Source organism: Dermacentor silvarum, chromosome 5 (assembly GCF_013339745.2).
Source record: "Dermacentor silvarum isolate Dsil-2018 chromosome 5, BIME_Dsil_1.4, whole genome shotgun sequence".
NCBI classification, from domain to species: Eukaryota; Metazoa; Arthropoda; class Arachnida; order Ixodida; family Ixodidae; genus Dermacentor; species Dermacentor silvarum.
The window spans coordinates 136,769,686-136,793,749 of record NC_051158.1 but is presented as its reverse complement, the minus strand read 5'-3'; the positions used below and the strand labels follow the sequence as shown (position 1 = coordinate 136,793,749).

Sequence of the window (24,064 nt, the reverse complement as noted above, 5' to 3'; positions counted from 1 at the left end):
ATCTTCCTGAGGCTGAAGGGCCTGCGGTCTAATGTCTCTAAATAACGTGCTAAACGTTGTCTGTGTGTATCGTGTCGCGGACATTCTAACAGCAGATGCTGTAAATCCTCATCCGCGTGGCCACAAGTACATTCCGGACTATCAGCTCTCGAAATTTTTTGGAGAAAATGTTTTGTGTACGCGGTACCGAGCCGCAGACGGTGAATGAGTGTTTCGAAGGCTCTGGTTGTATTTAATGTGGACGGGATTTTGAATTGAAGTGCAGGGTCAATGTGAAATAAATCTGAAGATTTCGAGTTCTGATCAAACCATGTCGCTTTGCAACCACGACTGAGATCTGTGTTAGTATGTGCCGCAATTCTCCTTGCGTTAGAGGGAGACCGTGTGTGTCGGTATTAATATGCGCTTGTCTAGCAGCCATGTCTGCTGCAACATTCCCAGGGATATTGCAGTGCCTAGGTATCCATTGGAACAGCATTGTGCGAGATTTTTCACTTGCCTTTGTGAGCTCCTTTAGTGTCTCATAAACTAACGCCATGTTTTGGGAATTGCTGATGCCACCACGAAGTGACGACAAAGCTGCTTGTGAGTCACAAAGGATGACCCATTGGTTCCCTTTTTGCGTTGAGTTTATGTATCGTAACACAGATAATATAGCAAAAAGCTCTGCTGTAGTTGATGACGTCGTATGAGAAAGTTTAAACGTCTGTATTCGGTTCCATTCTGGAATGACAAAGGCCTCTGTAGAAGTATTTGGTTGACAAGAACCGTCTGTATACGCTTGAATATATCCAGGGTAGCGAAAGTATATCTGGTACAGCGCCAGTTGTTGGGCTGCTAGCATAAACATGTCTCGTTTGCGAATAATTCCGTCAACCGAAAGTTCAATTTTTGGGGCGACAAATCGCCATGGAGGGTAGGAAATATCTGAGATCCAAAATTCGTTGTGTGGTAGTAGATTTTTTTGCACCTGAATCACAGTATTGATGTTCGCCCTGTCTCTCTCAATAAGTGTAATTGCTAGTGGGTGCCTTTTGTGCTGCACTGAAACGCGTAAGTAGTGTCGACAGGTTTCAACCGTCCTCATAATTGGGAATGGAGGATGACGTGCCTCTGCAATTACTAAGGAACTTGAGGTTGCTCGGGGAACACCTAAGCATGCTCTAAGGCTCCTAGCTATTAACCGTTGAAGTCGCTCTTCAGATGAACGGGAGATTCCATGCAGAACAGGTGAAGAATAAGCTATTTTTTGCTTTATAAGTGCATTATGCACTTTCAGTAGAGAAGAAACCGACCCTCCCCATGTCGTGCCTGCTACGCGGGGAAGAACATTTATTGTTGAGTTTATTTGTTCTTCGAGTGCTTTAATGTGAGCATTCCAAGAAAGTTGTCTGTCTAGTATAACCCTCAGAAATTTGTGTTGTTTTACTATGTCTAAACGTTGCCCCTTAAGGCACAGCTGAAAGTCTTTTAGGCATCCTCTGGTAAATGGTAGCACAGCCGTCTTACTGTAAGACAGCTCCATTCCTCTTTTTTTTAAGAATTTGTCCACAATGTTTAGGCCTTCCTGCAAAGTTGATTGAACAAGGCTAGCGCATGAACCAGAGGCCCAAATGCAAACATCATCTGCATATATAGAATAGTGTAGTGCAGGTGGAAGTCTCCGTGGTAAATCCGCCATTACACAATTAAAGAGAAACGGGCTTAAGACACTGCCTTGTGGGACTCCTTGAATAAGATTATGAGAGGAACTTTTTCCTTCGCTTGTTTGAATAAATATTGATCTGCCATTCAAGAAGTTGGATATCCACCGTAGCGTCCTTCCAGAGACTCGCAGTTCTAGCAGACCACACAGTATATGAGCATGACTGACTGTATCAAAGGCTCGCTTAATTTCTAAAGAAACGCTATTGTGACATTTCCCTTAGCTCGTTCATGTTCAACATAGGTGACGATATCCAAAATTGCATCCATGGTGCATCGCCGCCTTCGAACTCCTGTTATGTGATCTGGAACTACTTCTGTTTGCTCACACCACCATTGCAGCCTAGTGTCAATCATTTTCTCCATGACCTTACACAGACAGCTCGTCAGGCTCACAAGACGAAAAGACTAAGAGATAGAGGAGTTTTACCAGGCTTCAACATGGGTATCACACGTGATGTTTTCCAAGAGTCAGGGACATACTCCTTTTTCCACAAGTCATTCAGTAACTCCAAAAGTGCCAATCGACCATTAGGTGCCATGTTTTGCAACATACTGTATGTAATGGAATCTGGACCTGCAGCAGTCTTTGTCTTACAAGACGCAAGTGCACATTTTAGCTCAATCACAGAGAATTCATAGTCTAATTGCACATGCTGTGACTGAAAACACGCAAAATTTTTTTGTTTTGCCATTTTAACTGAATTTTGAAACTCAGGAAAAGTAATAGAAATGCTTGTTCTAGTTATAATCTTGCAGAATTCTTCAGCAATATCTAATTCTGAAGTATCCCTGGCTATTGAGAGAGCACGAAATGGTTGTGTTTGAACAACAGGGCCGCTTAATACACGAATAGTCATCCATATTCGAGGAACTGGCGTCAGGGGAGACAACATATTGCAATATTCACGCCATCTTTTTTCCCCTAATTTTTGTAGTCGTCTTCGCATGACTGAGTGGACTTGCTGCGAATTTCTATACGCTTCTATATTTCCACTGTGGCGGTAAGCTCTTTCTGCTCTTCTTCTTATAGCTCTGAAGTGTACATATTCTCCATCAACTGATGTGTATTCATCAGGAATGGGCACTTGTTTCGTACACAATTTCATTGTTTCTTGTATAACTAATGTGAGTGTCTCTACGTCAGTTTCACGATCTACTCGACTGGATAAGTGTTGACGAAAAAGCTGCCAATTTGTTATATCCACGTATCTTCGTTTCGCAGTGCATTTTAACCGTGGATGTGATATAAGAATAGGGAAGTGATCACTTCCACGTGTTTCTGCGTCTGTTGTCCACTTAGTATCGGTAACAAGATCATTAGAGCATAGTGTTACGTCTATACAACTGGCATAGCGATATCCACGCACAAAGGTCACAGATCCATCATTCAATACTGACAGATTGCATATTTGCGCGGCGCATTGAACGATATTCCCACGTGCATCACAGTGGTTACTCCCCCATGTTACGTTGTGTGCGTTAAAGTCACCACATATGAAAATATTTGATCTTGTGATGCTAAAAATGTTAATCAATTCATCAGTTGTAATACGTCTCGATGCTTGCAGGTATATGCTTACGATTGTTATACATTTTTTTGCGAGATATACTTTGCAGGCAACGTATTCAGGAAAATCCGAACTGCTTCATTGAATAAGGTGAGAGGGCAAATCTTTTCGAACGCAGAGCATTGTTCTACTGCTTCCAGATGGACGAGATGATTTATATGTTATGTAATTAGAAATACGAAAATCATCACGTACACCAGCCTCTTGTATGCACAATACAGGGAAGCTGCATTGTGCAACTAACTTGCGAAAATCACCAGATTTGGATCGAAGGCTATTAGCGTTCCACTGAAATATTACGACATTTTCGTAACGACTATTCATAATTGCCATCCGGTAGCACTGATGTGGATAGTTGATTCATTAATGGCTCCATAGACAACAGTGCCTTTACCTCTGGAAGCTTGTTCGCCTGAGGTAGAGTTGTGACAATTGCTCGAATTGCAGCAAACAGCATAGGTAGAATCATCTGTCCAACACTGAGTGACGCGGTGTTATCCTGGAATGTCGATCTTCCGGCCGCCGTTTGCGGTGATCGCTGAGGGGTGTTCTGAGAGGTTCACTGAGGGGTGCTCTGAGAGGGTCGCTGAGGTTGTCCAAGCTTAGGTCGCTGATATTGTTGTGGTGTGTGGTCTTCAGTGGTGGTAGCGGAATTATGACTCCGCTGTCTCTGGGACTCTTTCCCAGCTGGTTGCTTTAGTGCCGACGCATACGATGGTTGTTCTGATTTCTGTTCAGTTGCTGTAAACTGACGATTTTTCGCTGGGCTTACTGCATCAAGATTCGGAAGAGGCTCCTTGTGTCGTGGTTGTTTCCCATGAATTAGTTCATGTTTGCGTAGCATGGATGCGGCCTTATTCTGTGGACATCCTGAGATGGAAGCCGTATGGTTACCCATACAATTTGCACATTTAGGCTGTCGTACAGACTTGCATTCAGTGTGCTCATGGTTCTCGCAGCAGATTTTACATCGACGTGATCCGCGACAGTTTTTTGCCAGGTGTCCAAACCTCTGACAATTATAACACCTCAACGCAGGACCAAGGTACTCTTCCACCGGGTGGCTGGTGAACCCCAAGTGGATTCTCTGAGGCATAGGCTTGTCATCTCTGAAGTGAAGGATTACACTGTATAAAGAGCGGGATTTAACTGTACCATCCTCCAAACGATAGTATCTTGCTTGGCGGCGGACTGATATTACTCCAAAATCTTTCAAACACTCGAGCAGTTGTCCTTCAGTGTGTTGAACTGGCACGTGATGAATCTTCCCGACATTTCGAGTGTACGAAGCCGGTATGTAGGCCTTAACTTGTAGTCCTGCTACTTCCTGTAGTAAAAGCAGCTTTTTCGCCGATGCCACTGACGCAACAGACACTGAGAAACTGCCGTCTCCGTTTACTCGGAACGACTGCACTTTTTCCTTTGCCGCCGACACAATTTCTGAGGAAACACGATTTAGATTCACTTGCCAAAAAGTGTGTCCTTCTTCTGACGGTCGGAATACGACTGGGATTCTTTCACTTCTTTTCTTTTTGTAGGTCACAGATGTGAAGGGCGCTTCATCACACTCAATGTCTTCATAATCGCTTAAGTCATAGTTTGAAGTATTGTCATTATCTTGATCCTGAGTTTCCTCAAGACAAGGTCTCTTGCTCTCTCACCGTCACTGGGTTCCACCATGGTCACCGGAGGCGGGCCATCAGCACCTTGATGTTCAAGGACTAGCCGTGCTGGCCTGATGATATCATTCGCATGATGCACGTTGGCAGAATCTTGGACGCGCTCCTGCGTTGCACTCATGTGCCTCAAAACACGCTGGCGGTCATAGGGCTCGTGCCGCCGTTCTCGGCTGCCTACCGCCGTAGCGGTTGGAGACACTCTGACGGAGAAGGTAGTGAAGGCTTCGTACCTGGTTCCAATGGGCTCGTAGGTTGCTACACTTCTTCTCACTCAATTTCTGAGTAATGAAGTCCAGGCACAATGTAAACAAATAGTAAAACTGAAGTAAAAGGCGAGCAGCAAATAACAAGGCCAGCGCCTCGGAGAACTTTCTTTCTTCTTTCTTTCTTTTCTTTCCTCTTTCTTTCTTTTTTCTTTCTTCTTTTACCTGAGTTAATGTGTGCACGTTAGTATTGATGTCGTCCTATATTTTTTTCCTAATATGCTTCACCCTTACAGAGAAAATGTATAAATTTAGCTCGATCCGAACGTCGAAATTAAATGCTTGGTTTTGCGTTTTTACGTGCGCCTGCACTTCTTTCAATTTATATATATGTGTGTGGGCGGGTATGTATATGTATGTATGCATGCATGTATATATGTGTGTGTATGTATGTACGTATGTGTGTGTATGTATGTATGTATGTATGTATGTATGTATGCATGTATGTGTATATATGTATTTATGTATGCATGTAAAAATACATTTCTGACGTTCCTATTCTGTTTTACTGAGAACGTGCGAAACCGTAAGCACACTATTGCATCCTGCACATGAGTGCACTCTACGTCGTGGTTACATAAGTATGTTTATTGCAGTGCTTCTAGAAGCTTGCCGGGCATATCTCTTTTGTACGTATAGAAAGCGTACCGCAGTGACCTGCAGGTCATATTAGTAATATCTTTATGACAACAAGTCACACTTGGTGGCAAGATATACGTCTGTGTTATCCATCTCAAGACGCCGACAATACATATTCACAAGAAAATTGCACTCTAAAGAGAGCATTGTCATATTTTTTTCCCAGGACCATACCATACATTCCATTTCTGAAAAGGGAAAGTTTTTCAAATGCACAAAATTAGTGACAGATTGCCGAGAGCATAGGTGAGGCAATTCTGCTAACTTGTGCGTTACATGAATTTTCGTTTATTATTGTCTGTTCGTAAAAATATGCATCCCTAAAAATATGCATACCGCAGCATATAGAGCTTTGGAAAACTAGGTTTCGAACCATGAGTATGGTGAGGTAAATCTTTATTTGTGCACAGAGCCAATTCAAATGTGTAGTAAGATGAACATCAATTTGTCCGTAGTTTCCAGTGAACCGAATAAGACAAATATACATCGTAATACAGCCTAACCTTGAAATCACCGCAAGCATGCTTTGTAACACACTTGCAAGAAAAGCACGACAAAAGCACTGATAATGTTCGATTTTGCAGCGATAAACGACTTATCGAGATACGCTAGTTCACTTGTGTGAAGGTTTATCAGTGCCCACATGAAAAATGTCCGAGTCAGAGTTCGTTTCTTCAAGTCTTACACTTTCGGCGTTTTAGCTTTTTTTATGAGCATAGCCGTGTCACCAATTAACTGTTTATAACTTTCTTGGAGTTATTCGGAGGAGGTTGGAGCGTGCATGCGCAATGATGTACTTTGCTTTTGATCTCTGTGGCGAGTGATTGATAGGTGTGCTTTCCCGAGAGTAAATTTTTGTTTGAAGGAGCGCTCATCTTGTTTGGCTTTCCTTCTTGCCTCCACGTTTCTTGGCGCTTTTTTATGCATTCTTTCAAACTCACTCAAATTTCAGTTCTTGCAGGCCGTAATATCTCAGACGAAGCCTGAATAAAACTGCCCTAAGGCTCATAAACACATTGGGGAACTTGTCAAAGAGTCTGCGCTTCGAGAAATTGGCGGCGGATCAACAAACTAGCATAATTTTGATGTCAGGATGTCAGTGGCTTGACAAGTCATTTAGTCAGCCTCCTAGTTTTAGCAATAAATATTGCGGTGATAATAATTTACCAAATAAGGAGACACGGTGAAATGCAGTGAGATGCGCCAGATGGCTGTCAGTGCGGGGTATCTACAAGGCTGCAGCCCTGTGGTGTTTTCGGGAAAGCATTGTAAGCTGTGAATTCCGGAATTTGGCCGCTACGTCAGTGGTAACAAACTCAGCAGTCGGGATAGAAGTAGACAGCGCAATATAAAGACGAAAGCTCGTGCTGCGTCTCCGGGAGAAGAACATAGCCAATGTGGTTGGCTTGTCAATATTTGAGGCGTCAGTTTGTGCTCATACGTCACTTTCCCTTACGTCCTTCCCCTACAGTGACAAGCCCTTCTTAGAGCCAACACTACCCATAACAGGCGCAATAATATTGCTACCGCTCCTACAGAGTGGCCTTTGTGATTTATTCACGCACCAAGTTATTTACACACCTTGTCTACAAGAAATTCGAGCACTTTCATAATAAATATGTTGATTTCATCATTTTACGTATAAGATCTGATCTCTCTACACTTATCACCAGCCCAAATCTGCTGACTACACCCCAAACCATTTATTATACAGGGACATTGCGCATGGAGGGTACGTCTATCGATTGCATGTAAGTCTACATTGCAGGTGACAGCCAAAATTGCTCATTTCTACAGAATCGCATTTCCCCTGCCGACAAGTCAAGGGAAGTGATTACAAGAGGCATATTCTTACCTTTGCCGTTTCTTTATTTCTCTCAGTTATTGCACTCTTCTATTCTTTAGCAAGAGATCTTGCCACTCATGCATACTATATAGTCATGACACCGCTGCACTAATCGATAATATTCCCGTTTAAAACATCTAAATAAAACAACTTGTACAATTTCACTGACTCTGAATTTATTGAAGGCAACGGCAGAGCGCTCTGATGGGGCACATCATAATTTCCTGAAAAACGTTTTGTGGTGCACCAAACGTCGTCATCGGCCACTGCTTCTTTAGAATCAGAAAGTGAGGGGGGGGCGCAAAGCTGTGCGACAAAGAAGCCTTGTCCCGCTCCCCACCCCTTTGTAGATAAATAATAACATCCTTTGCAGAACGAATAGAAAATTGAAATTGGTAGCACAGTGGTTCGTGCGTCAACCTTCTACCCATACATTGCCACTGGGCCCCCAGTCCAAATAATGGTGGCACGTGGCCTCCGGCGATCAAAAACGGAGGACGTATCCTCAAAACAATGACAACCAATAGCGTCGTCACCGGTTGACGAAAACAATGGACGATGAATACATCACATCAAGTTTCAGGCTTTTAAGAACTGTCGCAGCACACACACACGCAAGAACGTGTTTGCGTTATCGTAATGACTTTTCAGCAGTTTTACGGCACTGATTTCTAGAGACTCCAGATACCCTCCACTTCCAGATTATGTCACGTGTCATTATAGACGCGTAGAGGAGATACAAAATAAAAGCAGTTGACAGTGGCTCGAAGTTTAAGTGCGGATTAAGCAGGTACGGAGGCAGTACTGTAACCAAAGCAGTGGGAGGGTCATTGCTGCTTTCTCCTATCCATAAGCACTCTATCGCAGTGCTCTTCAAACATATAAGATCAGGCAGTGAACGCGGGTTTACTACGCCAGAAATGGCAGCGTACAGTACTTCACAAGTGCATACTTTTGAGGTGATGTTCTATGCAATTGGTGGTGAAAGTTACAGCTGCCAAAAAACAGAACACGGCTCTCAATGGAGCGGGTACAAGGACTGCGGTAAAGCATGAGTGTTGTATGTCCGCAACTGTGACAAAAAATGCTAGGTGCTGTGGCGAGTGGCAAACATAAGAGAAAAACAAACATCGGAGAACACCTAAACACTTATGAGTTGTGAATTCGAAAGCATTATAGTGCAATCTAACGCTGCTGAGCAGTCGTTAGAGTTTTGCGCTGCCATTATTGTGGCATAGCAGTACACGCTGCCCGAACCAGCAAGCAGCTGCAGCCTCATGACGCCCCACGCCTCGTGACGTGGTGTCACAGTCAATGGCAAATTGTCGAAGCCCACTCGTGGCGTGACGTCACAGCCATTGAAACTTTAGGCGCCGTTTCACTGGTACATACTACAGACGCCGACTTCTTTGCTCAATGTGCCATTTGACACTTTTGCGTCAATTGGGTCTCGAGACGCGTGGGTCCTTCAGAGCGCGCACTCTAATAATACCGATAAGGTTTTTTGTGCCATTGCTGTTAATACAGAATTTTATAATAACTTAAAGCACCAAGACTAAAGAAGCTTCAACGTTTCTGCAACGGTACCATGATTCTGCCCAACTTCTTCCGCAACTTTCGCTCGCTTACGCTCCTGGCAATACGGAGTGATAAGAGGGCTTTGCAGCTGCAGGTATTGAATCGATAGTTGCAACTTGACTTACAATAGTTATGAAGTAAGGTGTGATACCGGGCTAGTTGGTATTTCATATTCACACGACCAGTGCAAAAACGGACACAAACACAAAACGAGGCGACGAGGAGAAGCGCCGACTTCCAGCTGGCGCTTATTAAAAAAAAAACATGAATATATAACCTCGCGCACGTGATCACAACCACAGATACTAGTGCAGGTAATAAAAAGTGCCACACACCCGCATTAAAAACGAACAAAGCCTAAGGCGGCTCCCAAGGTGCAATTCAATCAAGGTAAGCAGATTATTTATCCATCAACGCTTATGGAAGGTTTGCTGATACAGATGCCCTTTGCAATAGCCGCGGCTTCAATTTCAATTCTTGTATTCTCATGTGGGTGTCTAGCCAGTATAACTGTCTTGTCAAAAAGTGGAGAACATGCATGTTGAGAGCAATGTATTGCAAGAAAATCTTCTCTCCGCTTCTGCAATTTCTGGTTATGTTCCTGCAATCTCACATTTAAGCATCTGGCCGTCTGCCCCATGTAACACTGCCCGCAGGAAAGAGGTGTGCTATACACAACGCCTTTTGGGCACGTTTTTACGAATTTCTTTCTGTGCACCCGCCGTGGTTGCTCAATGGTTATGGTGTTGAGCTGCGGAGCACGAGGTCACGGGATCGAGTCCCGGCCACGGCGGCCATATTTCACTGTGGGCGAAATTCTAAAAAAAACGTATACATATATTTAGGTGCATGTTAAGGAACCCCCGGTGGTCCAAATTATAGTGGAGTCCCCCACTACAGCGTGCCTCATAATCAGCTGATGGTATTGGCACGTTAAACCATATAATATTTTTTCTTTCTTTGCATAATTTGAGGTCGTGCAAAGAAAGAAAAAAAATTTACGAGCTTTACGAGCTTGGTACCGTTGGCACGCCACAGGGGTCGGTTGTTTCAGCTCTTCTTTTCAATATTGCCATGTGCGAACTCGCGACCGAGCTAGAACATCTATGCGGTATCCGAAGCGCCATTTACGCTGACGACATCACCGTCTGGTGCACTAGAGGTTCGGACGGACAAGTCGAACGATCTCTACAGGAGTCAGTCGACTGCGTTGTTAGTCACATACAGATTATCGGACTCAAACTCTCGAGGTCCAAATCTGAACTTCTCCTGTATCGCCCAACAAAAGGGGTCTAAAGCCGAAAAATTGGAAGCCCTTAGACAAGATCAATATCAGACTACACACGGCAACTGGGCAAACGATCCCAAGAGTTGACTCTATCCGGGTTTTAGGCATGATTATCGAGGCCAACGGGCACAACGGTCGCACAATCAACAGACTAACCTCGCACGCGGAGGGAGTAATTAGACTAATTTCCAGGGTGTCCAACAATAGAGGAGGGCTCAAAGAAGACAACCTTCTCAGGATTTACCACGCGTGCCTAATGAGTCATGTAAACTACGTTGCACCTATGCACAAATGGCATGTTCACGAGAGAACCAAACTAAACACGCTCATTTGCAAGAGTATAAAGAGGGTCCTTGGCCTCTCGATGCGTACTAACACCGAGAGCCTCATTAGTCTAGGTGTTCACAACACCCTAGAGGAAGTCATTGAAGCTCAGCAGACGGCGCAGCTCGCTAGACTTTCGTCCACCATCGCGGGGCGAAAAATCCTTGAAGGCGTCAACATCAATCCCATTTTTGCGATGGAACGCAACACGCAGCTGCCAAATCACACGAGATCTTACATTAAGGTTTCTCCACTGCCGAGGAACGTACACCCACAACACAATACAGGCAGAAGATTGGCTAGGGCCTCTGCACTCCTGACACTCGCACACGCACACGCGTTGGACGCATGTTTCGTCGATGCCGCTCAATACGAGCGTTCCGCTAGCAGCACCTCCCGTTTTGCGGCCGTCTCCGTTGACATCAAGGGCCGGGTACTTTCGGCCGCATCAATAATTACCTCGCCGCCCGGTAAGGCAGAACAGCTAGCCCTAGTATTAGCGCTGTTAGATCCAAGCAAAACCGAAGTCTACACAGACGCGAGATCGGCAGCCAGAGCATTCGCATCTGGAGCCGTCTGTAAGGAAGTCGCCAAGATACTCGAAGGAAAAGTACTTGTTCATCACACCATCACCTGGTTCCCGGCTCATGTACGGTCGAAAGTAGGGGGCTTGTCAACGCCAACGAATTGGCCCATGCTGAGGCGCGAGGTCTTGCTTGCCGCGCCGGGCTATCTGGGGCCGGTGCACCGGGCGGGGCCCTCGACGGGTCTGGTCCGATCGTGGCGGAGATGGAACCCCCCCCCCCCCCGCTTTAGGGACATACTCTCCACCTTTAACGAAGTCACAATGCATTATCAACTTGCTCGCAGGGCATTTCCGTTGCCCCACCGAAATCTATCACGGCCTCAATCGGTTACGCTTATGGTTATTACAAACGCACTTGTATCCTAGCCTCTCGATCTATAGTCGTTTCACGGAGGTCTCTCCTTCGTGTCCCGACTGTGGCGGATATAGCAATTTTAACCATTTGCTCTGGGAGTCCCCCTCTTTACAGCACCACACGGATCAAGGGATCCCGCAAGACACATTTTATTTACTTATAAAGAGTCATGACTGGTTCGATCAACTCAAGGCAGTCCAGAAGGCCCACGATGCCGCGGTGAGGCTTGGCCTTCCCGTCCCGACGTGGGAGCGGCCCGCGGTCCTCCCTCCATGAAAACGAGGGGTGACTACTTCAGGACGTCAATAAAGTTTACTACGTACCTACCTTTCTTTGCATAATGTTAAATCAGTTCGATTTTTTGCTCACAGTGTTTGTTTTAGTGCATAACTGATATAATTTATGGAGCGTGGAAAAATCTGCAGAAACTCGCCATTTGGCCTATTTTCTTGAGTTTGTGCGATATAGCATGTATTTAAGGGATTACCGCTGTCTTTTTGCGAACTGTTGCTTGTGTATCAGGACGGTTGTCGCAATTTTGGACTTCCTGCGCAGCGTCTCTGAAACAGAAATGATGATGTGGCGGTAAAATCCAGGTGCCTGCAGTCGAGCAACCTGGGAGCTGAAGCTCTCCTGTATTGAGTGTTGACAAGATTTAATCAAAGCGTTCTTCAAACATGCCTGAACATAACCGCGCTTGACCAACTTACTGTTCGGTGATGCAAAAGGCAACAGAGGTTTCTTACTGAGAAGCTTATACTTACAGCAGACATGTTCGCCCGAAAAGGACAGCCTAAAATGAAGAAATATTATTGAACCATTCTCCGGGCATTCGTGCTTGAGAGGGAGCGGTTCCAGGCATTCGCTAAACAGCGCCAATATCTGCTGGAGGGACAACTCAAAGCCGGCATCGTTACAGTCAAACTAGATTAGGTAATCATCAACAAATCAAAAACATTTTGCCGCATTTGTTTCTGCTAAATGTGCTTCATCTAAATGTACCATGAACAGATCTTTCAGTACAGGGGCAATGCCAGAACCGATACACGCACTTCTTTTCTGAAGAAGAACTTGAACATTCCATACCGTAAAAGTGGAGTTAAGATGTAATTTTAGCAAACCAAGAAAACCGGTAAGCGTGGCACCACACTCATTCTGAAATGCCACTGCGCCATCAAATTTTGCCACGTTCCCTCCTCGGGAACTATAACGCAGAAAGGCGTTCCGCTCTTGCGAGTTTTCGCGGAGAAAAACGTTTGCAGGGCGAATTTTTTCTTCTTTTATATGGACTGGTGGTGGTGGTGGTGATGATGTTGAAGCAGACGGGGTTATCCTGGCATACATAGCCACCAATTGTTCCGCCTGATCCTCCTTTGAGTTGAGATCAAGGGTGTGCCACGAGGTGTCGATGAGCCCCGTGTCTCGCAGGGAGGCTATGAGCAGTCGTTGCGCTCTCTTCCTCATTGCCGCGGGCCCTCCGGGGAAAACGACGTCTGTAAAGGCCCTGTGCATAAGACCACTCTTTTGCAGGCTGTCTACCATCGCTTTTCCTTCGGTGTCAAACCGGGGGCATAGCCGAATGAAATGTTCGGTGTCACCAATGTCACAACAGAAAGCACAGAGTGGGGAAGCGCAAAGCCCTGTCTTGAATAACCAAGCTGGGGTGTACGTGAAGCCGGTCCTGATGCAGTATAACAATGTCGCTTCTTCGTGAGTAAATCCATAAGTCACACAGGCTTCGTGTGAATTCTTGTGGATTGCACTACAAGGAAAGCGGATTGCGTCCTTAGAGTTCTGAACTGTTTTTGGAGCTCTCACTTTTTGGACACATGTCAGCGCTAGGCGTGCAAGGGCGTCAGCTTTCTCGTTTCTATCAATTGCTACGTGTGATGGTATCCACTCAAATCTTATGTTAAATCGTTCGCTCGTTAGGTCGTTAATCAGTGCCAGAGATTGCCTTGTAAATTTCTCTAGAGGTAGACCACGATGTAGTCTCTGTAACGCTGACTTGGAGTCCGTCAGCACCACGAAATCTCGTGCAGACTGAGCAAGTGCGCTGAGATTTAGATTGGTTAACATACATTTAGCTTTAGACTTGGCGTTCTTCAGATTGACATTTGACCGCAGGTTAGAAACCGCATCTGCAGCAGCGTGAACTTTACTAATAACTGATCCATGACGTGTAACAACGATCCCAGCTTCCTTGTCTGTAGCCAAAAGACAAAGGTTGTTACTTGTGAGGTAGGACGCAATCCGTCAATCAGGAATGCTTTTTTTCAAGTGGGAAGTCTATACCTTCAGACACACAGTGTTCACCTTCGTACTCCGGGGTACGCTTGGGCACGTCACGTACCAACGTTAGCAGCTCCGCTGGCCGAGATATGCTTTTAAACGGCGAACTTGGGGCCAGGAGCGAGAGTCCGTCTGACAAAGTCCGGTAGGGACACGCCTTCTTCAGCGTGGACCAGTTCCAAAGACTGATTGTCAATCGGCCGGTTACGATAGCGAAGCAGAAGCAATTCCTGCCGCCTTTTGCATTCCACTGCGTGGTCAGTGAGAGCATGTTTGCTGAGAGCATGTCTGATAAGAGCATGTTGATGATAACATGTCTGCCGGAAGTATGAGCTTCGCGCTAAGAAATCTCTGTTGCCTTTTGCGGCACTCCACAGTAAGTTAGTCAAGCACGGTATTGTTCAGGCATGTTTGAACGACGCTTTGATTAAATATTGTCAACATTCAATACAGGAGAGCGTCAGATCGCAGGCTGCTTGATTGAAGGCCGCTGGCTTTTCCCGCGACCTCATTGTTTCTGTTTCAGAGATGCTGCGCAGGAAGTCGAGAATTTGCGACAACCGTCCTGAAATTCAAGCAACGGTTCGCAAAAAGGCAGTGGTAATCCCTTAAATACATGCTATATTGCACAAACTCGAGAAGATAGGTCAAAGGGCGGGAGTTTCTGTCGTTTTTTCACGTCCCATAAGTTATCTCAGTTATGCGCTAGAACTAACCCTGTGAGCAAAAAATCGAAATTCTGTAACATTATGCACAGAAAGTAATTCGTCAATACGTGCTCAAATGGCGTTGTGTTTAGCATACCTCTTTCCTGAGGGCAGCGTTACGTGGTACAGATTGGCAGATGCTTAAATGTGAGACTGCAGGAATATAACCAGAAAGTGCAAAAAGGGAAAGAGGGTTTTCTTGCAATACATTGCTCTCAACAGGCATGTTCTCCACTTTTTTACAGGACAGTTATACTAGCTAGACACCCACATGAGAATACAAGAATTATATTTGAAGCCGCGGCTTTTGCATAAGTTAACTGTATCATCACACCTTCCATAGCGTTGATGGATAAAGAATCTGCTTACTTTGGTTCATTTCCACATGGGGAGCAACCTTAGGCTTTGTTGGTTTTTCTTGCGGATGTGTGGCAGTTTTGATTACCTGCACAAGTATCTGTGACTATGACCATTTGTGCGAGGTTATATATTCATCTTTCGAGCATAAGCATGTGTCTTGTAATTCATACACACCAATACCAGAGAGTTGAGGTACGCTTGCTGATTTCATACTCACTTTCAGAGTCTATGTGCTTATAACCCATAATGAAGCAGTCACTGGTACAGTAGACATACACGAATTCGGTAATCATCCCCGTCGGTGTAGATTCTGTGAAAGAAATGCACTTATAAGGAATTTTTCGTATTTGTTCTGGATCATACACCATAAAACAAAGGGTCCTCATAACTTCAAGCGATAGGGTGCAACAAATATTTTTTATTGGGTTTACAATAAAAAAAAAACGCTTAACCTTGCACTCGGCTGCGCAACGCTTGAAACAGCGAAGCTGGGCGATCGTAGCCCAGCATTTTTCGGAAGTGCGCGTGAACTTTTCATGTTATTACTCATGATTATAATAATTTCTTTTCGCGCGTCTCAGACTCACGGCCGTCACTGCACGTTGCATAGCACAGCTTACAACACCGACACCGCGTTCTAATGCCGACACCGCGTTCCAGGAGAGCCGCTCCGTGAATGCGTCTCTCTCTCGCTCTCATAGCGCACAAAACCTCTTAACCTCGCAGAGCACGAGCGTACGAAAGCGCCAGCTGTGGACGAAGACGACGACGCTCGAACGCAATCATATGGTTCACATAAATGCATGTTCTCCATATGGTTCACATAAATGCACGCTGGCTTTGGAACCGGGGGTACGTGGGTTCGAATCTTGCCTCTGCAAGAAAGTTTATTTCTTGGTAGTTTATTGATACGCACCACGACTTGCGGCTGGCTTAAACAGCGTCGCTGTTAAAAATCTTGCTTTATTTTAGGAAGTCTAGTTTTTTCTTATTTGCTTACTCGGAAATCACCACGCGCTGCCTAGCGTACATGTGTCGTAAAGCCGATTGTTGGAAGCTCTACTCTGAAAGTCCCAATGGCATTAGATGCTACACTGGAGCGCTAAATATATCGCCAGCAGATCACTTCTTTATACTATACCTAAAGGCATTTCATAATCCAAATTATCTGTGCAGTAGGCAACCTAAAAGCCGTTGTGCTACCCTTTTAGTGGATCCATGGCAGAGAGACATGGGGAAAATGGCTGAGGTTTACCTCTTGTAAACCTAGTTATCACAAGCGAAAGGTTTGTTTGGCTTGGTTTTGCAAAGACTATGCACAGAGTGTTTCAATATTGCATGCTTCCGCGCTTGGTGAGCTTCTCTATTGTATCGGACATGCGCTGTGTGCCCTATCGTGACAGCGCGTTGACTGTCTTACCATGAGCAGTGCACTTGGCACTGCTATTGCCCCGCCCCCATCACCTATATAAAGGCATGCTAATACACCATGCTTGTTCTCGTTCCAGTCACCATGTAGTTCCCTCTGTAATTAGCTCGACACACATCACGTTACATGGTATCAGTAGTGGAATCCAGTGACTACAATGGAACTTCTGAACTCTCCGCCACCATTGAAACTGACCGGCAACCTCTCTGCAAATTGGAGACGCTTCAAACAGTAGTTCGATCTCTTCATACAAGCGACCACAACGAAGAAGCACCCTCGAAGTGAAGCTGCAAAAGTCGCGCTGCTGGTAAGCATAACCCGTGATGAGGCGCTTGACGTGTTCAATTCGTTCAAATTCGAGGAAGTAGAATGCAAGGACGACTACCCAATGCTCGTTGGGAAATTCGAGTCACACTGTGCCGAGGTGAGCAACGAAGTTCACGAACGTTATGGTGTTTCGCTCAAGGGAGCAAGCGAAGGGAGACCCTTTCGAGAACTTTGTCGAAGACCTCAAAAGGCAAGCCGCGCAGTGCAATTTCGGAGAGCAGCGAGATTCCTTGATCAGGGATGAAATCGTGTTTGGCACGAATGACTGGAAGCTGCGAGGGATATTGCTTCGAGAAAAGTCTTTAACGTTGCTTCAAAGTTCTAACGTTGCTTTAAACAACACTGCTGTTTGCTGTTGAGGAATATCTGCAGTTTACCAAGCCAGCAAGGACAGCAGTGACGACGACTTTGACGTTCTAGAAGTAACTGACACAGGAAGCAGCAAAGACTGAAAAGTGGACGCTCAAGTTGCCATAAGAAATATTTTCTTCAAAGTAGACACGGGGCCGCAGGCCAACCTGCTACCGCACGCAGTGTACCGCAAGATTCGTGAGGTGGATAATTTAACACCTACAAGTGCGGTGCTGCGAGCTTACGCCGGGGGCGTGATAACACACTTTCGTACGACGACACAGGAAATAACTGTCGGTCACGCTTCCACCACCGTGAAACTCTTTGTTGTAAAGAATAGCCATCAGGCCATACTAGGACGGGAAGCAAGCAAAGCCTTGGGACTTATTCAACGCACGGTCGCTATTTGTACATGCTTCGGAGTACGAAGCAATTAAGGATGTCAATCATGTTTTCCAGGGGCTAGGCTGCCTGCAGAAACCCTATAGCAGGGTCATATAACGCTCGGCGATGCCAGTCGTCCAACCAGCCCGGCGGGTTCCCCTGTCCCTGAGACAACCACTTCAGGAAGAGCTGCGAAGAATGGAGCGTGCGGGCATCAACGTGAAAGTGGATTACCCCAAAAACTGGGTAAGCCCCTTGGTATTCGTTAAAAAAATATGGCGGACTTCGTATTTTCATGGACCCAAGGAAAATCGCGAGCACGTAAAAAGGCAGCAAGATCATCTCCCAAAGCGTGAGGACATATTTAGCTGTTTGGATGCAAATTATGGTTTTCGCCAGTTACCGCTTGACGAGAGCACGTCCAAAATATGTACTTTCTCTATCCCATTTGGAACATACCGTTATCTCCGGTTGCCGTTCGGCATCTCATCAGCTCCCGAAGTTTTTCAAGAACAAATGAGTGAAATCTTCGATGGCCTTCTAGGTGTATATGTGTACATCGACAATATTTAGGTGTGGAGTGCAATAAAAAAACAACACGATGAAAGACTAGTGGCAGTCATGAAAGCTGCTTGAAAAGCTGGTCTGATGTTCAACGCAGAAAAATGCAAGTTTGGCGTCACTGAAGTACAGTTCCTGGGAAATGTCATTACTCACAAGGTCATCTCGCGAAACCCAAAACTTGTGAAAAATTTGCTGCAAACGTCTGGTGCCTAAAAAAATGTCACAGTTTCGCCCTAAGGGCGAAGCAATGAATGCGATAGCAAAACAGCAATGTCATACGAAGTAAGGTGAGCGGCTTTGGTAGCAATATGAATTGTAGTAAACATGAGCTGATTAAGTAAGCAGGTGTGCTGTGCCGTAAGTAGACCGACATGAAGAGAGACTCGATGTCCACGAGAAGGCGCGTGTGAAACGGTGGTGTTGATGAGAAGCGCTTCTCGTGGGCAGCGCGTGCGAAGGGACACACCTGTAGCGCTGCACTGCCGATCCGGGCAGCATTGCATGTGTAGCGTGCGTTGGAAAATGTGGCCCGACTATTACTAACTGAATGAACAAGCGTGGTGTGAGCGCGCACAAACAAACACGAATAGATCACGCTGAATGACTGCAGACAACGACCGTCAAAACTTTGGCAGCAAGCGGATACACCGCAGCGGCGAAGGTACGTGCGGTCTATCGCTTCAACGGAAACTGAGCGGCGAATGCACGCGGCGCATAAAGGTCAGAGCCGTGTGGAGATTAGAGACGGTGCGAGCGAGCGACGAGCGCGGTTGTTGGCAGAGTGGATATGCGCCCCCCCCCCCCCCCCCCCCGCTCCCTCCGGCGCTGGCTTCCCGCTTCCTTGCTTGCGCGTGGGAGATTGAGTGCGTTCGCTCTCCGTGATAGCGCGCGTCCCCGCACGCTTCCGCTCGGGCATACGGCACGCGGCGAAGATTTTATCTATAGGGAACCTCACGGCGACGGCGACGACGACGGCGACGCCGACGGCAGAAATCCGGTTGAAGTGTCCATATAATTGCTATCGCAATAAAACAATACCAATGTTCAGCGCATGCTTGGTGTGCTGAACTATTTTGGTAAATACGTCCCCCGCCTGTCTGAGCGAACTGCGCCACAGCGAGCGCTTATCTAACCACACTCTGAGTTCGAGTGGACTGAAAACCGCATGAGAGAGTGGGAAAAGTTTCATTCAGATTTGAAGCACCGCACCAGTGCTAGCCATCTTTGATCCCTGGAAGGAATCCAAAATAACTTGCGACGCTTCCAAAGATGGCGTGGGTGAAGGCGCTTTTGCGGTATCACAACGGCCAATGGCTGCCAGTGGCACATGCATCCCGTGTGCTAACGCAAGCCGAGCAGTGCTATGCTGAAATTGAAAAAGAGGCGCTCAGCATTTTGGCTGCGATAAATCTTGTCAGTTTGTTTACGGACAGAAGATTGTCATTTGTCAGAGGAAATTTCTCATCTTGGCAGACATGTCACGATCTTCTCCGGTTACTCAGGACGACACCGCTGGCGCCATGGACGATGTTGAAGTACACGCAGTTGGTGTCCTGGGCTACATTGTCAAGGATTGGACACGTAAAAAGCTGGTAAATGAAACGGCACAGGATGACTACCTCCAGGCAGTCATCTCCTTCCTGTCAACTTGCGAGAAGGTCGAAGGGGAACTGCAGCCATTTTTGACTGAGCTTTCCGTCGTGAATGGTATATTGCTAAAAGGCCCAAAAGTGGTAATACCAAAAAGCATGCGAAGTGACATGTTAGCAAGAATTCATGCTCGGCATCTGGGACGGCCCAAATGCAAATAAAGGGCTCGTCGTCTTGTTTTTCGCCCGGTCTCAACGGCGACATCACTGTTTTGTTCCAGAGTTGCCCCACTTGTCGCGAATATGCTTACAAGGAACCACAGGAACCACTGCTGATGCACCCAGTCCCTGTAACGATTTGGTGTAGGTATTTTTTTCTTTCGGAGGAAGTTCGTACGTCGTGGCGTTTGATGCGCTTTCTAACTTTCCAGAAGCTGAGAAACTTGCGGATGTCACTGCGAGGGCGACAATCGCGGCACTGAGTGCCATGTTTGCAAGGTACGGCGTACCCATTGAAGTGTGCACCGACAATGGACCACAGTTTGGAAGTCACGAGTTCGCAGTCCTTGCAAGAAAATACTTTACTCATGTTACATCCTGTCCTCGCTACCCGCAATCCAACGGCCTAGCAGAGAAGGGTGCCCAGGTTGTGAAGTGTATTATGAAGAAAAGTGAGCACTCACGGGATGACTTCTGGCTAGGTCTGCTGGCCTACCCCTGCAAGCCGCTGGAGGACGGCCGATCGCCTGGGGAACTTCTTCAAGGCAGATCCCTGAGAGCTAATCTTCCGGATTTTGCTGCTGTGCCGAAAACTGTGGTGAAGAAGCACCATGAGAAACGTAGTGAAAATTATCTAGCGCCTTTGGCTAAAGGATTGGTCGTGAGGTTCGGGGACAAAACGTGGTCAAAAAAAAGGTAAACTTGTCGCCACTGCTGCTCCCAGGTCCTACGAAGTTCAAACCGAGAATCGTCGGGTGTTTATTCAAAACAGACGACATCTTCTGCAAACCCGCGAGAGGTGTGCAGCAGAATTTAGCGACGACGACAGCTGTTCTTGCAAGCGTGAGCCAGTTGACCCTGGCCCACCTCGCGGAGCATTGCGCGCTATGTTCGGGAGAGAGAAAGAGAAAATGAGAGCGATATAGATTGCACGCGTCGCACGCTACGCTTGAGAGAGAGAAAGAGAATGAGAGCGAGAGAGAGAAACAAATTGTAGCATTACCAATGAGTCAACGCGCAGGGGTACTGCCGATGCTATCAGCGCTTCTCCGTTTTTCCGCATTAGCGCGGAACGCTCGCGGTGTCCGGGACTACAACAGGCACCTCTGGCGACTGCTCGGTCGTGCTCCCACCAGCTGCGCGCTACTGCGCATGCGCCGTGACATCATCTCGGCCTGTCGCGTGCTGCGCGCCGCCCGTACACTGTGCATATTTCGCGCCTCTTCCCCTGCATGTGCTCGGACTGCAAGTGCTTCGCGAGGCGTTCCCTGATGCCACGGACTACTAGGAAATACTAATACACTTCGTATAGCTAGCATCACTTGGCATTACTTCGTATAACTTAGCATCACTTTGTATAGCCATTACCTGCTAGGAACGATCAGCTCCGCTGTGTGTTGAGCCTAGTGTGACTACTGCAAGCTAGCCCGACTTTTTTCGAAATCACTTCAATGCATACCTCGTGAAGGTGCTCCTTTGTTCTAGCAATGTACACACCTGGTCAATAGCAAAAAATCCCAAGCTGTGAGGACGACAGCAACATCGAATCCAACCACACAAGAAGGATCGCTATCAGAGTGCGGACACCTACAAGGAAGGACTACCAGAACTAAGGCAAAGTCAACGACTCAGACGGCGCCTGCATCAGTCTTAAGCCCTAGAAAACCATCTCTTTTTCATGTATGTTAGCCGTACAACCCTGAGAACTGGCTCGAGGTATTCGAAAGGTTCGCAACATTTACCTACTGACACAGACAGGGAATTTGCTCCAGGTTCATTTCTATTTGAAGGATGCTGCATATGCATGGTTCGAAAACGAAGACACTACCCTAATTAGATGACAGTTCTTTCACCGCACATGGGACGCTATCACGTAAAATGATTGCAAACTGTTTTGATTCCAATTTCGGCAATCAGCCTCAACAATTTGTCACGACATTTTCGGGCCACTCCCAACTTCACCTGTCTGTCACGCGACGTCACGAAAACCGCGATAGCTCCCCATCTGATATAACGTGTACACACTGATTATGCAAGATTAAACCGCACAAAAGAAAAATAATCATTACTGATTCGACGCCTTTTCACCATTCGCCCTCTGCTATTGGTCCAATGTTTTCTGGCTACACCCACTTCACCTGTCTTTAACGCGACCTCACAAAACCGCGAAAAATCACCACGTCAAAGTAACGTGTACGCGAAAAAAATGCAATAATATGCCGAACAAAAGTGAAAATTTTTCTGAATAGCCACAGACTGCCCAGTTCTGAAAGGAAAAGAAGATGACTGCCCGACGATTGCTCAGGCCTTCGCTACTCGGACTGCCTGTGAGCATGTATTTATTTGCGCATGATAAACATTTTTCCGTGGCAGTCAAACGTTATTGAGCCCTTTCGGCATCCATACGACATCGCTCTGTCAACTCTTCCTTGCTGAGGACCCGTTTTAGCGGCATTCTTAACTTTCCGTTGCACGCCGCCGCGATTTTTGACCAGCCACAGCAAGCTAAGTAAGGCGAAGCGGACCAATCGGAGAAGCCGGCACCACCCTCTTCATGCGGTTGTCTATTTTCACTGTACTGGCTCGGCCCCATCGAAACCCTCTCCACTAGAGCCTACCCCTCGCCTCTTCTGAGCCATTAGATAAGAAAAACCGCCGAGTGTAGACAATGTGTTTGGTTTTGAAAGCGAACACAGGTGACCTCCTATAAACGAGGAGAGTGTTTGATTGGGTTGTTCAGACAACGCTGCGGATCACCGCCCGATGCTTGCGTCAGTGGTTACGTAAATTTGACGTCAGGAGTTTGGAATTAAAACAGTTTGTAATTATTTTACGTTATAGCGCCCGTGGTTCAAAATATTCGGTACGTGATAAAATTGAATCTCGATTAGTCATGCTGACGATTTACAATTGGAAAGGCGCAAAAATAATTTAACTCCGCAAAACATGACACAAAGGTCTGCCCTCTCAACCACAGCATTCATGAAAATCTACAAATCCTCTTTTGCACAACATATAAAATACGGGGAGGACATTGGATATTAGGCCGCGGTATGGCAAGACAATCATGCAGCAAACTGTCACAGATCACATCGCACGTAAATCCTGGTGCGCATCCGCTCAGTTGAGTATACTTACCCAGCGACGTTGATCTTAGGTTCGGGCACGTGCACTGCTGTGCGTATTTCAATTTAAATTTCAAATTAATGTTCGACATAGCAAGAATGTTACGGAAAATTTTATTCAGTTGTTGTCGAACTATTTAATCACAACTCATTCAAATATAAAATTGAAATGTTTACAAGAACAAGCATTGCGGTTACACATATGGAATTTCCTTTCAGTGATGGATGCGATAAATTTTGTTATGAAAACAGTGGTTGGACTGTAATAAAAAATTGTTGGAATACCGTGAAGCCTAAATGTTTTGGCGTAATGGTGAAAGCACAAAAAATGGTACCAATATTACAATACAGTGCTGCACTTTCGGCAGGAAGGCACGGCGTTGAACTAAGATCCACACCTAGCTGTTTCGCATGCTTGTGACATCTTTGAATAAGAAAACTTTTAGAATACCTCATTGTTGCCATTTTAGTTTGTAATTGTAGAAATGCTTACCTTTAAATTGAAGGTACGCCATCATGTAGTGGCCGTAGTTTCTGAGCTTAAGTTCACATCTCCTAAAAAGAAATGAACGGTTGTCCTCTGTATGTATTTTGCAAATAATACTTATTTACACTTTCTAAACGATGGAAATGTTGAAAAGTTCAGTTACGTTCAGTGTTCGATCCGCCCGTCCTATAATAACGTGCTATCAAGTATTCCCATTCGATCTTTGAATTATTTCCGATGATGATTACTCTGGCTTTTCAGCAATGTACGCTTGTTTTGTATTATTGCCGATCCTTTCACAACTGACTTGAAATGCGTATTTCATAGAGTTCGGGTTTCAGTGAAAAATACATAATTGTTGCAAATTGCAACGTTTTTTGGCACACATGACCTCTAC

At 45.9% G+C, this 24,064-nt stretch overlaps 1 long non-coding RNA gene across 1 annotated transcript; it reads right to left on the bottom strand.

The window, feature by feature from the left end:
* Nucleotides 1-5,903: 5,903 nt before the first annotated feature.
* LOC125945453 (uncharacterized) lies at nucleotides 5,904-23,735 on the bottom strand. The gene is made up of 3 exons (XR_007466899.1): nucleotides 23,674-23,735; nucleotides 15,410-15,502; nucleotides 5,904-6,044 (listed from the first exon to the last, which is right to left on the bottom strand). It is a non-coding gene; the product is annotated as an uncharacterized LOC125945453 (long non-coding RNA).
* Between the last annotated feature and the right edge of the window lie 329 nt (nucleotides 23,736-24,064).